The sequence below is a fragment of the Phyllostomus discolor genome, chromosome 11, assembly GCF_004126475.2.
Source record: "Phyllostomus discolor isolate MPI-MPIP mPhyDis1 chromosome 11, mPhyDis1.pri.v3, whole genome shotgun sequence".
In the NCBI taxonomy this organism is placed as follows: domain Eukaryota; kingdom Metazoa; phylum Chordata; class Mammalia; order Chiroptera; family Phyllostomidae; genus Phyllostomus; species Phyllostomus discolor.
The window spans coordinates 30,093,631-30,110,811 of NC_040913.2; positions in this window are offsets into that span (position 1 = coordinate 30,093,631).

Below are 17,181 nucleotides of genomic sequence, written 5' to 3' on the forward strand. Positions count from 1 at the left end.
CCCTGTAGCTGTTTCATCCACTCACCTAATGATGGACAATTGGGCTGTTTCCATATCTTAGCAATTGTAAATTATGCTGCCATGAACATAGGGGTGCTTAAGTTCTTTTGAACGTTTTATCAGATATATCTCCCCAGGCAAGGGAAACAAAAGAAAAAAAAAATGGTACTACATCAAACTAAAATGTTTTGCATAGCAAAGGAAATCATCAACAACATTTTTTAAAAAACCACAGAATGAGAGAACATATTCACCAATACATCTGCTGGGATTAATAACCAAAATTTATAAAGAGCTTGCAAAATTCAACATGAAAAGACAAACAATCCAATTGAAAAATGGGCAAAGGACTGGAAGAGTCACTTATCCAAAGAAGACGTATAGAGGACCAATAGACACATGGAAAGATGTTCAAAGTAACTAATCATCAGAGAAACACAAATTAAAACAACAATAAGATATCTCACACCTGTCAGAATGGCTACCATCAATAAATCAACAAACAACAAGTGCTGGAGAGGATGTGGAGAAAGGGGAACACTTTTGCGCTGTTGGTGGGAATTCAGACTGGTGCAGCCACTGTGGAAAGCAGTATGGAGACACCTAAAAAACTTAAAATTTCATCTGCCTTTCAATTCAGCTATCCAACTTCTGGGAATATATCCGAAGGAACCCACAATGCTAAGCTTTTATAAAAGACACATTTCTGTGACTTAAAAAATCTTTAAGTTGACAAGAAAACTCTGTCTACCAAATTACAGATATATATTTAGAATACAATTTGTTATAATTACATGTCTCCTTAGGGAGAACATGTGTATTCTACAAGAGTGTGCCAGCAATCATTTTCACTGTTCTGATTATTCCTTTATAATGTGCCTTCCTAATTCAGAGGGCAGACACATTCTTCCTTACTATGTTGATTAGTTTCTCTTTAATTATCCAGATGTTTTGTTTATATAATTTATTTCTTCCTGTTGACTTTTTAGTAATGAGATTAATTTGTCTGATTTCCCTCCTTTTAGCTCAATATTATGTGTCTATAATCATCTCTTTCAATAAGCATTTAAAATTCATTTTAACGGTTTCTCTATTTTTCAAACATGAAAATGTTTTCTTATCAGGTCAATGTAACTGCATATATTTTTTTGAAGTTTTTTTACATTATCCTCACCTTTTTCTTTTCATTGCATGCATATACTTTTATTTCATTTTTAATTCTTTTTTTTTTAAAGATTTTATTCATCCATTTTTAGGGAGGGAAGGGGGGAGAGAGAGGGAGAGAAAGGGAAAGAGAGAGAGAGAGAGAGAGAGAGACAGACAGACATCAATGTGCGGTTGCTGGGGGCCATGGCCTGCAACCCAGGAATGTACCCTGGCTGGGAATCCAACCTGGGACACTCATTTTTAATTCTTATTTAAATCAATTATTAATTATTTATTAATTGATGAATATTTTTGCTATTTAAATAATAGATTATTATTATTATTAAAAATAGTGTAAGACATTATTACAGATGTTCCATATCCCCTCCCTATTTCCCCCCTTCCACCAAGCCCTCACCCCTCACCCCAAACCTGGGCTTCTCTACATTTTTGTTTTGTGTCCATGGATTTCATATGTATGCATATATGTTCTTTGGCTAATATCTTTCAGTTCCCCCCACTTCTCTGAGATCTGTCAGTCTGTTCCATCTATCCATGACTCTGGTTCTATTATGTTTGTCACTTTATTTTGTTCATTATATTCCACATATGGGTGAGATCATACAGTATTTTTCTTTCTCTGACTGGTTTATTTCACTCAGCATAATATTCTCCAGTTCTATCCATGCTGTTGCAAAGGGTAACATTTTCTTCTTTTTATGGCCAAGTAGTATTCCATTGTGTAAATGTACCACAGCTGTTTTATCCATGTATCTACTAGTGGGCACTTGGGCTATTTTCACACCTTGGATATTGTAAATAACACTGCTATAAACATAGAGGTGTATATATTCTTTCTGAATTGTGTTTCAGGATTCTTAGGATATATTCCTAGAAGTGGTATAGCTGGGTCATAAGGCAGTTCCTCTTCTTGTGTGTGTGTGGAAACTCCATACTGTTTTCCTCAATGGCTGCACCAACCGGCATTTCCACCAGTGGTGCAAAATCCGTCCCCTTTCTCCACATCCTCACCAGGACTTGTTGTTTGCTAATTTATGGATGATAGACATTCTGACAGGTGTGAGATATCTCATTGTGGTTTTAATTTGCATTATTCTCATCTTATAATTGTACAAGTTATAAAGTGACTTGTACACATATCAGTATAAATATATAGGTATAGCAAGATATAAAATTAGACATTCTGTTGAATGTAATTGGATGGTGATATAAGAATAAAAACCAGGTAAAAATACATATTTTTCCTTTACATTTCAAGAACAAGTTCAATGTTTGCTATACTAGTCTTATTCCTTGTACATTCCCTCTTTCTTTCATGAACCCATGTTTCAAAGCCATCTACAATTTATGGTCCAGTGAGCTAAATATGACTTCCAAAACACACACCAAAAATCAATTATGGCTCACTTCAGCAGTGATTTCCAAAGTGTGTGATGCTAGTAGAGTCTTCATTTATTTGTTTATCTAAGATTGTTAAGGGAAATGTGCACAAGAAGATTCCAAATATAAATATATTCCAACTTGGGTTGGTATATGTTGTTTAAAAGTTTCTAAATGGTATGACTGTCTGGATTGGCAAACAAGCAACACTCAATCTCTACCCCATTCACAATAATCATCTATATTAGATGCCTTAAATAAAATGATTTTTATTCTCTCCAATTTAAAGGTAATTAAAGGAAAAAAATAAAAATATTAGGAGCTCATTAAAAGTATCGTATTACTAAGCATTAAAAATATTTGTTTGTTTGTTTGTTTGTTTGTTTGTTTATAGAGGGAAGAGAAGGAGGGAGAAGGAGAGAAAGAGAAACATTCATGTGTGAGAGATACATCAATCAGTCTGCAAACCAGGCATGTGTCCTGACCGGGAATTGAACCAATGACCTTTTGATTTGCAGGCCAGCATTCAGTCCACTGAAATATACCATCCAGGGCCATATTACTATGCTTTTTAAACATAATTTAACTACAGTACTAGGCTTAGTATTTTTTTCTCTTTAAAATAGTTTTCTTCCATTATATCAACATCATCTTTTAATGATTTTTATTCTAAAATGCATTTATATACTCCACATAAAAATAATCATTGGTAATCCTTATTTATTCATAGTGTCCTCAATTATGTCATTCAGTAATTTTTTCCAGAGAAAATTTTGGATTATTATTTATCTGATTTTCAACAAGGTTTTTTTGTGATTTGAGTGAATATGTAAAAGTTATTAATTAGTGTTTGAGGAAAGAAAATATTATATAATATATATTACACTGTTATCACATATTATATTATATGATTATATATTATATTGTATATTATGTGTTATAAATGATATACTAGGTATCAACATATTATGTTAAGTATGTATTGTTCCCAATTAGGAATATGTTAGATTTATCAGGTAATATTTGTTTTGTGCATATGTGTCTCTCTCACTCAATAAAAAACACTAATTACAACTTAATATACTTTCCAGATTCCATACTTAGATTGCATAGATAAATATATTTATATGATGTTATAAGATACATAATAATAAAAAATTATCATTGTGTGTGTGAGTCCATGAGAGAGAGGAAGACACATAATGATGCTTAATTTTATATGTCAACTAGGTGAGGCCACTGTGCCAGGTTTTTGATCAAACACTAAGTTAGATAATGCTGTGAAGGTATATAGATAAGATTAATATTTATTATCAGTAAGCATTAAGTAAACAGATTATCCTCCATAAAGTGAGTGGGCCTTATTCAATCAGTTGAAGGTATTAAAAACAATACCTTCAAGAATGAGGTTTCTTGAAAAAGCAATTGTGCCTCAAGCCTGAAACAAAAATCTTTCTCAGCCAGATCTACACATGACATTTATGCCAGGCCTGTCCAGAAAAGTATCCAGCCACTTGCCATGAAAAGCAGAGACATTTTTTGAAGAAGAAACGAGATACAAAAAACATTGTATATAGGACAATGATGACTCAGTCCCCTTCAAAGCAAGAGCCTTGGGACCTCATACAGTTCTCTCAATAGTCATCAGCTGCCCCATTATGTTTTCCTAAATCTCACTGATAGTCTGAAATCTCTTCCCTTTCAAAGGTGATTTTAGTTTTAGGAAAATCCAGAAGTTGCAGGGCACCAAATCAGGGATATAGGGGTCCAAGTCACTTAGGTTATTTGATATTTTGACAAAAAACTCTGCAAAGACATGATGCATAAGTAGGTGTGTTGTCCTTATGAAGCTGCCAATCACCAGTTGCCCATAGCTGTAGCCCTCTGAAGCATCTGAGTAGTTTCTGTGGATGAATATCCAAGCTTACTGCAAAATTTGATGTAGACTCATTCCTCTACATGCTCAGTCATTTTGAATGTGACAGCCACACAGTACACATGCTCACTCAACGGTGTCTACCACCTCTACTATTACAGTGAAGTCATTACTGTTCACACATGTGCATTCCAATCCACTCTTTGGCTGTCAGGTTACATTGATGATGCACAAAACATTCTTGTAATATTTACGATGGCTGGACTTTGTCCAAACAGACATCATATATCTTGTTGTTTTGTTTTGTTGTTTTGTGGAGAACCTTGACTAATGCACATACATAATTTTTAAGCCTAGAAACCCCCGTTATTGTAAGATTATAAGAATATAAGAGTAGCCTATATTTAAGTCTTATTTGAATTGTGGGGTTAGTAATTTCATAATAAATTACATGTATAGAGTGTAAGGTTTTCTCTATTCATTAATGATGCTCACTGTGGATACAGAGAAAAACGTCATAGAGCAATGTGCACAAATTTATTGAGGTTATTTACAAAGATGTATTTAAAAATGGTCAACAAGATATATTATTCTTGAAATCTCAAGAGGTTGATGTACAATAGTAAAAACAAGGTTGAATATATAAGTTTAATGTCACAATGCATTTGAGAAATTATATGTATGGTGTTTCTACCGATTACTAGAGTACTCAAGATTTTGGAAATTAGTGTTTGGCATTAACACTCTAATTATATGCCTTTGGGAGCAAGCTTCAGCAGTGAATAATAGGAAAATATCCCTGCCAATTCAGAAGTCAAGCAATAATGGCACAAAGTGTTGGAAGTGGTGTGTATGTGAGTAACATTTTAACATTTTAGTTAAATCTGTCACTTTCATAAGCAATAGCTTCTGGTTTTACTTATTTAGGAAGACTTCCACACAGTAAATTTTAAGTTATTATTCATACCCTCTGTATTTTCATTTAAATTTTGTTACCTGCAGATATTGAGCAAGCTCAAGTTTATTTTTATATATGATATGAGGTAGAGATATAATACATCATTTTTACATACAGATTTTGGAACACTTTAAAAATTACAGTTCTTTAGATGGTGACTATTTACTATATACCAAATTATTTAAATATGCAGTTGACCCTTGAGCAATGTGGGTTTGAACAGTATGAGTTAATTTATGCATGAGTTTTTCTTCAACGAATGCATGGACTCTCTTTAATCCTGAGATGATAGCCCACAGTTGTGGAGGAACAGTCGTATGCCTTGATCTATGTGATTATATACAGGAGACGAACGTTATTTCTTAGGATGTCCTGGAACCAATACCACACAGATACTGTGGAACAGCTTAAGTTCTTAGGGGGTAAAAAAGTTATATACAAATTTTTTAGCTGTGCAGGCACTGGCAGCCCTAACCCCTCATTAGTCAAGGATCTGCTGTGTATGTGCATTTATTCTTTAGAAAGATTGTATGTCATATGGAAATACAGGAAAATTATTATGGAATAGATGATGAACTGTCCTTTAAGCATGAGCAGTTCATCTCATGGGAAATTTGCATGATTATATTTTGGTTGAATTAATTTACTTGGTTACTTGCAACTGAAAATAGTTGAAATATACTGCTGATGGCAGACAGACACCTAAACACTTTGTCTTCACAGTTTACTAAAGTTCTGTTCATAACAGAATACTTAAATTTTAATTTAATGGTTAGAACAACTTACAAAAATATTATAATCCTGCTTTTGGAAAAGACGGATTATTTTGCAACAGATCAACTGTCTTAAAGATAACAGCAAGTTAATATGAATGATTAATGAGCAAATTAATTCAGTATGCGTGAAGGCATGTGAGATTTTTGAAGGCAACAAGGACAGGAGGGAGCACAGTTCTAGGGAAATGGGAGCCATGTGGAAATCTGGTCTGACATCGTGCTATTTCCTGCAGTGTGTTTTCCAATTCAGAGAACACAGGAAAAGGTTGAGGATCACTGCATAGTGTCTGGGGAATGGTCTGATACTAAAAAATAGAGAAAAAATTATCTTTTAGTAATTTTTTAGACTCAGAAGTCAACAAATAGATACTTGAAATAGATACCTGATATGTATTAGTTTGAATGCATATCAGAGCTGCGGAACAGTACAGACTTACTTGGAGCCACTAGAAGGCTATGCTTTATGTAGGACCAGAAATGATCCCATTAGTAGAGATTCTTCTAAAATATAATAGAACTTTTGGTCATTTTGGTCTGAAATAAATTAAGTGATTCATCTCTCTGTCTTCTTGCAAAGCTAATGATGAATTCTTTATGTAGCAAGAAAAGTTACCCCAGGACTTTTTAAAATTTTATACATAAGGCCTAGCATTCAATGACAATACCTTACCCAGAATCCCAAATCACCAATTCAAAAGAACTTATGCACCCCTGTATTCACAGCAGTGCTATTTATAGTAGCCAAGAGCTGCAAACAGCCTAAGTGCCCATCAATAAATAAGTGGATAAAAAAACTGTGGTACACTTAGACAATAGAATACTATGCAGCAGAAAGAAGGAGCTCCTACCTTTTGTGACAACATGGATGGAACTGGAGAGTATTATGCTAATTGAAATAAGCCAGGCAGTGAAAGACAAATGCCATATAGAAAAGACAAATAGAACCACAAGCATGGCAACTAGGAACAAACTGAAAGTGATCAGAGGGGAAGGGGATAATGATGGAAAGAAGGGGAAAGGGCCAGACAAAGAACATGTATGAATGACACAGGGATGTGGACAGCAGTGTGGGAATTGAATGTGAGAGTGGAGGGTGGGGGAAGGTAAAGGGGTAAAATTGGGACAACTGTAATAGAATAGTAAAAAATGATAAGAAAGAAAAAAGAAGTGGCTTAAAGACTAAAGAAAACACTCAGAACTACCCAGTTGATGTAGACTTTGAAATTTTTAGATACGTCTATAAACTAGTCCACATGTACACAAATATAGAGAAAATATGTAAAAATATCAATAAAGATGGTTTATAGCATCAGATACTGAAAAAGGCAACCATAAATTCAAATGCATATTATAGAAACAGAAACTAAAATAACCAAAATAAAGTGCTCAAGATATGGATTTAACAGGAACTTTGTTGTAGCAGAACAAAATCTAAGTAAACTGAAAGGCATGCTAGAAAAATACCTGAATAGTAGAACATATAAAAAGATACAATAGAAAAAAGAGTGAAGAAATCTTGCATGTTATTTATTAAAGTCCCATTGGATGAGGACAGAGGAAGAGAAGGAGTGAGGAAGAGAGGGAGAGACAGATTGATTTGAGAAGGTAATGGCCGAAAATTTTCCAAAATTCACAAATGGACATAAGTCAGTTATTCAAGAAGTTGTGAAAATATCAATCAGAATAAATACAAAGTAAACCAGAAGAAAAGAAGAACATCTTCCACAAAGTCAAAGAAAAAAAAAAATGCCATGTTACCTTTAAAGAAACAGAATAAAATTAAATACTAAATCCATAAATTTTGAAAATCTGAATTTAATGGATGTCATCTTTAAAGTAATTTGCATAAATTATATAACTGCTCCTGCAAAAAGAAAATGTCCTTCAAAAATGAAGTAAAATAAACACATGTTCATCCAAACAAAAGCTGAAAGCCTTCAATACCAGTAGACCTGCACTAAAATAAATTCTAAAGAGAGCCCTTTAGGAAGAAGAAAAATAATTCCAGTCAGAAATATGCAAATGCAGGAAGAAAGTAATTCAAGAGTACATAAAAGGTAAATATGAGTTAAATATCAATAAATATTAGCTGTAAACAAACTTGTGACAAGATTATTAATGTTCTGTTGGATTTAACATATGATAAATGTGAAGAATGTAGTAGTTTTGTAGAGATAGTACAAGTGATAATATTGATATTTAAGTAACTAAGGATTCTCCTTGGGATAAATAAACAGAGAATATTATAAAAATAAGAATGTGTCAATATAATACAGAAAAAAATGAATAATGGCCAGGACATGAACTCTATAGGGCTTTCAGGCACTATTAATTTTGAAAAGATGGAAGTATATACATGGCTTTTTTTAGCCTAATAATTAGTATCTATAGCAACCTTTGTACAGGTTTGAATTTTTGTGCAAGTCTAATGATACTGTCCTATTCTGTTTTTATTAGACATCTTTGAAGGTATATGTGTGAAAATCACATATGTTTTCTCATAACATAACATCAATTAATGATTTGCCTCTACTGAAGTCTATTTTAATCATAAGAACTATTTCTTGATCCAACATGTTCACTTTTTTACATGTTAGTCACATTGTTATCTTTATTAGAATAAATAGCTAATACTGATCTTATTACCCCACATTTTCAGACAATTTGACAGTTGATAACTAGAAGGATATTAAATGAATATAGTCGCCATCAGCTTTTGATAAAACTATATTTTTAGCATTTTAGTTCTTAATAAAGTAAGGAAAGGCAAAGCTGCATAATGGAGTCTCATTAGTTTTCTGTCCAAGGCCAATGATAAAAGACTCCTGGGGTAATTGAATCAGATTTTCAAAATTCAGACTTAACTTGATTTTTACCCCAAATCACATCTTCAGTACTGAGCAATGACAATTTTACTGTTATTTTGTATTATTTTATCAAATTTCCTCTCTAGAGAAACAAAATTACCATTATTCAAGAACTTCTTAATATTTATAACTAAATAAAGATACTGTTAAACAAGCATGCTATTATATAGTACATTGAACACTAGTGTATGATGTAAAGAAAACAGTTTTAATAAGTACAGAGTTCTATATACTAACAAAGCAAAAATGAATAGTAAGCTTTACAGTATCACAAGTATGCTTCAAACTGTAATCTTTCTGTACTTTTGAGATTGATTGGCAACATGTCTATTTTGCCTCCATAAGATATTTATATTTTAAATGTCTAAATGATAAGTTTAGAGCTTGAGTTTCAGAGGTTTAATATTTAAGTAGCTACTTCATGACTTCTGGCCAAGATGGAGGCATAGGTAGATACTCTGTGCCTCCTTGCACAACCAAAAGAAGGACAACAACAAATTTAAAAACAAAAACTAACCAGAACTGCCAGAAAATCGAACTGTATAGAAGTCCAACAACCAAGGAGTTAAAGAAGAAATATTCACTAAGACGGGTAGGAGGGGTGGACATGGGCACCCAGGCAGAGACAGGCAGCTGGAAGGAGAGGACTTGTGGCAAAGCGGCAGCCAGAGGACCAGGCATTCCCACATCCTGGTGCAGATAAACCAGGTGGAACAACTGGGGAGACCTAGAAACCCAGGGTTCCAGTGTGGGGAAATAAAGCCTCAGAACTGCAGTCTGAATAAACCTGTGGGGGTTAAGGTGGCAGGAAAAACTCCCAGCCTCCTAGGAGAGTCCATAAGAGAGACTCACAGGGTCTTAGAATGTACACAAACCCACCCACTGGGAATGAGCAGCAGGAGGGCATAATTTGCTTTTGGATAGTGGGGGAAGTGACTGAAAGAGGGCAGAGAGCTGAACAAGCAGCATTGTTACCTCTCTGACCCCTCCCCCACATACAGTACCACAATGTAGTCGGCTGGGTTGCCCTGCCCTAGTGTACACCCTAAGGCTCCACCCCTTATACGTAACGGGTGCACCAAGACAAAAAAAAAAAATGGCCCAAATGAAAGAACAGGTCAAAACTCCAGATAAAAAAACAACAACAAACTAAACATTGAAGAGATAGCCAATGTATCAGATGCAGAATTCCAAACACTGGTAATCAGAATGCTCACAAAATTGGTTGAGTATGGTCGCAAAATAGAGGAAAAAGTGAAGGCTGTGCAAACTGAAATAAAGGAAAATGTACAGTGAGACAACACTGAAGGGAAGGAAACCAGGACTCAAATCAAGGATTTGGAGCAGAAGGAAGACATAAACATTCAACCAGAACAGAATGAAGAAACAAGAATTCAAAAAAGTGAGGAGAGGCCAAGAAACATCCAGGACAACTTTAAACTTTTCAAGAAGAGGGAGAGCTCAGAGAGTCCCAAAGTAGTTGGACCCGAGGAAACTCACACCAATGCACATCATAATTACATTATTCTGGATTAAAGATAAGGAGAAAATCTTAAAAGAAGCAAAGGGAAAAGGAGACAGTTACCTATAAAGGAGTTCCCATAAGATTATCAGCTGATTTCTCAAAAGAAACCTTGCAGGCAAGGAGGGGCTGGAAAGAAGTATTCAAAGTCATGAAAGGCAAGTACCTGTACATCCAAGATGACTCTATCCAGCAAAGCTATCACTTAGAATGGAAGGGCAGATCAAGTGCTTCCCAAATAAGGTCAAGTGAAAGGAGCTCATCATCACCAAGCCCCTACAATATGAAATGATAAAAGGACTTATCTAAGAAAAAGAACATAAAAACTATGAACAGTGAAATGACAACAAACTCATAACTGTCAACAATGGAACCTAAAACAAACAAACAAACAATCCAACCAACCAACAACTAGAACAGGAACAGAATCACAGAACTAGAGATCACATGGAGGGTTATTAGTGGTGAGGGAAAGGGGGAGAATGAGGGAAAAGGTATAGGGAATAAGAGGTATAAATGGTAGGTACAAAATAGAGAGGGGATAAGAATAGTATAGGAAATGGGGAAGCCAAAGCATTTATATGTATGAACCTATGGACCTGAACTAAAGGCTGGGGGGATGTGGATGGGACGGGGTACAGGGCAGAGGAGAATAAAGGGGGGAATGGGACAACTTTAATAGCATAATACATAAGATGTATTAAAGTAGCTACTATTTCATGAATTTGGATAATAAATTCTATTCTCATATGCCCAAGTGTGTAGTTAGTGTTTAATCACTTCTGCCCTGATCCAACATCTTAACACTATGCTTCCATCCAAGTTTTTCTATTATATTTGCAAGAACATCTGTTTTATGACTAAGAATTGTGCTTTCAACTTGTTACAAGCTCCTGGGCAATATTGACATTGCTGGTGGGGGGCCACATTCTGGAAACCACCAGCATAGACCAGTCCCACAAATTAGTAAGTGAAATTTGGTTACGTGATAGTCCTCAAAATGGTCTTTCTCCTGTTTAATGAATAAGCAGAAAAAGTACAAATTGTTATATGTGTTTTAAATGGTATGTTGTATAAATTGTGTTTAGTTTAATGAACATGTATTATATGATAGAAAATCCATGTATTAATTTATAAGAATTAAATTACTGCTTTCACAAACACAGAAGAAGAAAAATAGAATAGTGTTTATAGCTACAAACTCTCACTAAAAATGTTCAAGTTGTTTTTTTGTTTGTTTGTTTGTTTGTTTGTTTTGCCAAAAAACCAGGTAAGCCCATGCTAGAACGCAATCCTTTCAATGGAACATTGTTCACTCCTTTCAAGCTGGGAAAGAGAAACCTCTGCTCTCCTGCATCCTCACTGTCTCTCATATCAGGCCACTCTATCCTTCCTCATCACTGTTTTCTATCTACTGTATAGTTAGACCTCCTTCATCAGTCACAATATTGCTTGTCTCAAGATAAAATTAGCAATCATCTTAACAAATTATACCTGCCATTTCCTTGACCTTATGAACCCCCAACACTTTCGCTTAACTGCACATTAGTTTTTCAACTCCCTGTTGTGTGCTGACATTTTTTTATCATAAAACATCATCATATCTCTGAATCATGAAACAGTAAGTCTAATATTATAAATTACTTTTCTTAAATGCATAATATTCATGCAATCCTATTTATCCATGTCCTTCTTCTTGGGTGTGTTAAATTGTATAATGTCAATGTTGTTGAGCTGGGAACTGTTTCCCAGAACTCCCTTCCCTGTATTAGACTGGTCAGAATTGACACAAAGAAAAACTTCAGTGGAGTCTAAAAGGTATATGTGAAGCCGTAGACCTACCTTACTATCAGAAAATCATTGCCATCAAATATATCAGTGGACAGAGTAAATTAAAAAAAAAAAACAAAACTTGGCCTCATCTACTCTTCCACCTTTCTCTCTGCTTGCTTTGATAATCAACAGCTGCTCCTCGCTCATAACCAAGAAACGATGACTATATGGAGGTAACAGTAAGATGACTAATCATGCCTGGGACTGAGGAGGTCCCCTGGAGATGGGACTTGGCAGTGCTAAAACTGGAACAGTCCCAGGGAAATTAGGTGGCATGGTCATTGCAGAAATGGTTTCTAACGTTCCTTGAGTAGCTACCTAGTTATGCTTGGCTTCTCTGATTTCTCTGCAGTCTCTAAGTTGTCCATCAGGCTCTGCACCTAGGAGGAACAATTAGCCAATGGTTCTTCCTCATATGCTTGAAAATTTTCTTCTAGTCATTAACTTCTCCAGCTTCTTTTACATTTGTTTAAAGTTTATAAAATATACACTTATTCCCATGGTACTTGCAGTGGTTTTGGAGTCCATGGGAGAATAACCATAACAGATGAAGCAGAAAATCTAATTATTATTGGTTATTATTTTCTCCAATCAGTAACTTGCTGTGTTTTCTGCATTTTCTATCTGGAACACTTAATATGCATTTTCCAGTTCACTTCCAAATATATCCAAACCCTTGTCTTGTTGTACTATCAATTCCATCCAAACTGAATGACAAATCTTCAACAAGGATGAATCTGATGATTTGGTGTATATGCTTCTGAATGAGAAATGCCAAACAAGGTTGAAGAAAATCACATAAATCTCATATAATTTAATGACCCCTAATGTTATGTGAACTGATCATTCAACATGCCTTGCAAGCCCCTTATAATTTGAGTCAAATCTCAAAATTTCTCAACTATCCTCTAAACATTGATTCCCATTCAATACCTACTCTCTTTCACTTCAATTTCAAAAGCAAAATAAAACTCATTAAATAAAGTATCCTCGATTAAATAAAATATTCTTCTATTTAGTAACCTTAATTTATTAATTAATTATAAACTGGTATCTTCACTCATGCTATAATTATTTTCTATATATTTTAAGTATAGTCCAATTTAACACATCTACTAAAATTATTGTTTATTTTTAAGCTTATTCTACTAATGCACATGCTCATTTCCCTTTCACAGTTAAAATTCTTTGATGTTTGATCTATACTCCGACTTCCTTTTCCTAAATCCAATTCATCTCTTCAAACAGCACCTTCTTTCTTCACTCTCCTGACACTGCCTTTCTCAAGGTTAACAAATCCAGGGAATGATCTTTAAAGCTTATCTATTTTTTTCCTTATGGTATGGCATTTCTGGTTTGCCTTATATCTCTTTGTTTATATCTTATGAAATGTGTCTTATAAAATCAGAGCTATTGTTTTCATCCACAATTGGATAGAAATTGTTATTCTGCTATGAATAACTAGAAAGCTAGGACTTACAAGTGAAACACTACCTTTCAACATTACACAAGAGTCAACAAAGAATTATTTCCCAGAGAAGAGAAACAAACATAATAAGCTTCAAATTTTCCCCAGACTATTGTCCAGCAGGTGTGTTCAGGCTACAAAGTAAAGAAGAAAGAAGAAGTCTTATTGAGTTTAAGAGTCAGATATTAGAGCTTAGGAAGGGTAGTGAGATGAATTGTTCAACATAGAGAACCAGAGAGGAAGGCACTGCAAATCAAGTCCTGGGGATTTAGAGAGGAGCCCCTCAAGTCTTTGCTTGAACACTATGTGGACATGTGTGAGGTGAAAACTCATGCGAATGAATAAAATAAAGAAACACAGAAAAACAGTAGGTTAAAAATTTCTGGGAACTTACACAATGCTAGTAATAGTTTGTGTTACCACCAAGAAGAGTGGAAAAGAAAACTCAACATAAATGGGACATGAGATAGAGCCCTTAGAAAAGTCATACTTTAGAAGTTGAATAAATCGGTCGCAAACTAAAGGCTGCCTTGGACTTGTAATAACAAAGCTTAAAAGCAAACTTGAGAAGTTCAAACTGATTGGGAAGGTATTTAACTATTCATCAAAATAAAATCTAAAACCCTGTAAGGAAAACAATATTCAATAACATAAAATTCACAGATCTTAGAAACTCAACAAATCTCCAAGCACAATAATATATAAGACCACCACCCCAAGGGGTAATAATCAAATTTCAGGAAACAAATGATTAAAATAAAATAAAACATTGTCTTAAAAACAGCTGGAAAAAGCAGAGCTTAAAAATAAAAAAGCAGGGGTTCACAAATTTAGTCCATGACCTTTCTGTACATAATTCATGAGTCAAGAATTAGTTTTGCACTTTAAATATTTGTTTAAAAAAAAAGAAGAAGAAGAAGGCAGGGAGGGACTATATAACAGGCATGTAGGAAGACAACAACATCTAAAATATTTTCTTTCTAATCCTTTTCATAAAACTTGATGACCCTTTGCATAGAGGAATAAGGTAAGAATAACTATAGACTTCTCAGAAATTATACAGGCCAAAAGACTCAGAATAATATACTTAAAGTGCCAAAAAAAATAAAGTAAGTCTGTCAACCTAAAATTTCATTCCCAGAAAAATGATTCTTGAAAACTAAAGTGTTTTGTCCCTGCATAATGAAATTCCTATAAAAATTAGTAAATTTATGAGTAAATGAGATTTAGATAGAGATGACTCACTTTAAGTAGTTATACTTAATGTCATTTTTTATAGATTGGAACAAAGGACTTAACATGGCTTACTTAAGAACTATGATACTAGTTGGTTATGCTTATTGGTTTACTTAATAAGTGAAAATCATTACACCCTGAATAATGCTAAATTTGAGAGTTTCCCTAGGGAGTTAACATAATGTTATAGGTAAAGTAAGTTTTGGTACATTTAAAGAATCTGAAGTATATCAGTGTAGTTGTGAGGATTATGATTACAAAAGCAGATACATTTAGTTTTGGGAATTGTGATTACAAAACAGAATGAAAAGCATATCACTAAATTTTGAATAATCAGAAAGCTAATAAAATATAGACAGCATAAGGAATTAGGTAATGTAGAAAAAAAAATTATTTCTCCATAATAATTAACAAGGTTTTAATCATCTTAAAAATTAACAAGTGGATAAGTGGATTTTGTAGCTATATTTTATAAAAGAAAAAGATAATTGATAAAGGTGGTAGAATGAAATACCAAAAGACAAAGAAAAACAAACAGAAAAATAAACAGTAAAATCCAGACTATCAGAAAAATAACAAATGCAAGAGCATTAAAAGCATGAATTCACATAAAAATAAAGATATGGAGTTTAAATAAATGCAAATAAGTTGAGCTCAAACACCAGAAAACTAGGGGGTTTAGTAATTTAGTGTGGAGGGAGTAAGAACTAGCTCACACCATTCAGGAGTAATCTTTGATGAAGTCTAGGAAACATATGTATAAATCCCTTCCATCATTTCTAAACCACCTTTCTTCCTTCTCATATTTGATTGACAAAAATTTATTTCCAAGGAAATTTCAACACATATTCTCACACCAAAAGCATACTATATAACTTCAAAACTGCACAATGATATATTTTATGCTATGGGGAAAATATATTGGTAAAAATGTAATGTCATTATGCTTTTGTAAATGTAAAAAATATGGTAGAATGAAATTAAAGACAGATGTTATTAATAATGTAAAAAGCAATCATACTTAAAAGCCAGTTCTACTTAGTTTTTTGGAGTTGTCAATTTAATTTCATTCCCCAATATCACGGTTCCTTTAAGTGAAATCACAGTTACTAAACGGACTCTCCATGAAAAATCATAAAATCTTTGCTGTGTAACACAACACTATTTCTTTATGTTAACTCCCAGCTTCTTCTAATTAAGAAACTGAAATGACCATACTGAGTCCCTCAGGAGGCTAATGCCTTTCCCGAGTGCTCTTTGATGCCCAGGGAAATAAAACAGGGAGCAGTCAAACAATAGCCATGACTACCTTGATTGGGAAATGGCTGCCAGAAAGCCTCATGCCCTTGGTTGTATTTGATGGATTATCTGTTCAGTATTTTGGGACTTTGTTCATCTATAATTGACCAAGAAAGTGATGAGCTACAGATGGTTGAGGTTTTTTATGGCACTGAAGCAGAATGCAACAGTTTGCATGCTTTTTACACAGGCAAGCAGTTAAGTTTCACAAGTAAAGCGTAAAAATAACTTCTGTGCATAGATAACACAGTTCATCTGTAAAAATATGGGGTAAAACCAAACCCTACGAGCATTTTGGTTGAACAAACAAGGAATTACAATGAATAATGTTGCTGCAATATAACAGATGTAGGACAATGACAGTCTGGCTGATATATAAACATAAAAATGTTTTAGACAGAAAGCCACATGGCACTACTGTTTCTCATTCTTTATTTAAAAAGTTGGAATCTAAAATCAAGTTAGTGATACTTCAGACACAAGTCTCTACTTGTATTTGTTTATGCTTGGGGTTTTATTTAATTTTAGATTTAAGAAATAGGCTTCCTTAAAAGTCAAACTTTGTCTTCCAAATAAAATGAAGTTAAAGTAAACTCACATTTACATTATGATTATGTGAAAAGCTGTGATATATACTGTTTTAATTTTTGTCACTAAGCTTTCAAATGCAAATATAGTTATTTGGTGAATTCATGTCCCTTTGATTGTCATCCAGAATATTTTCAAAATAAGGAAACTAGTTAGTGAAAATAATGTTGGAAACTCAGCCTGTTTTATTTACCTCTGTAATGTCTGCATG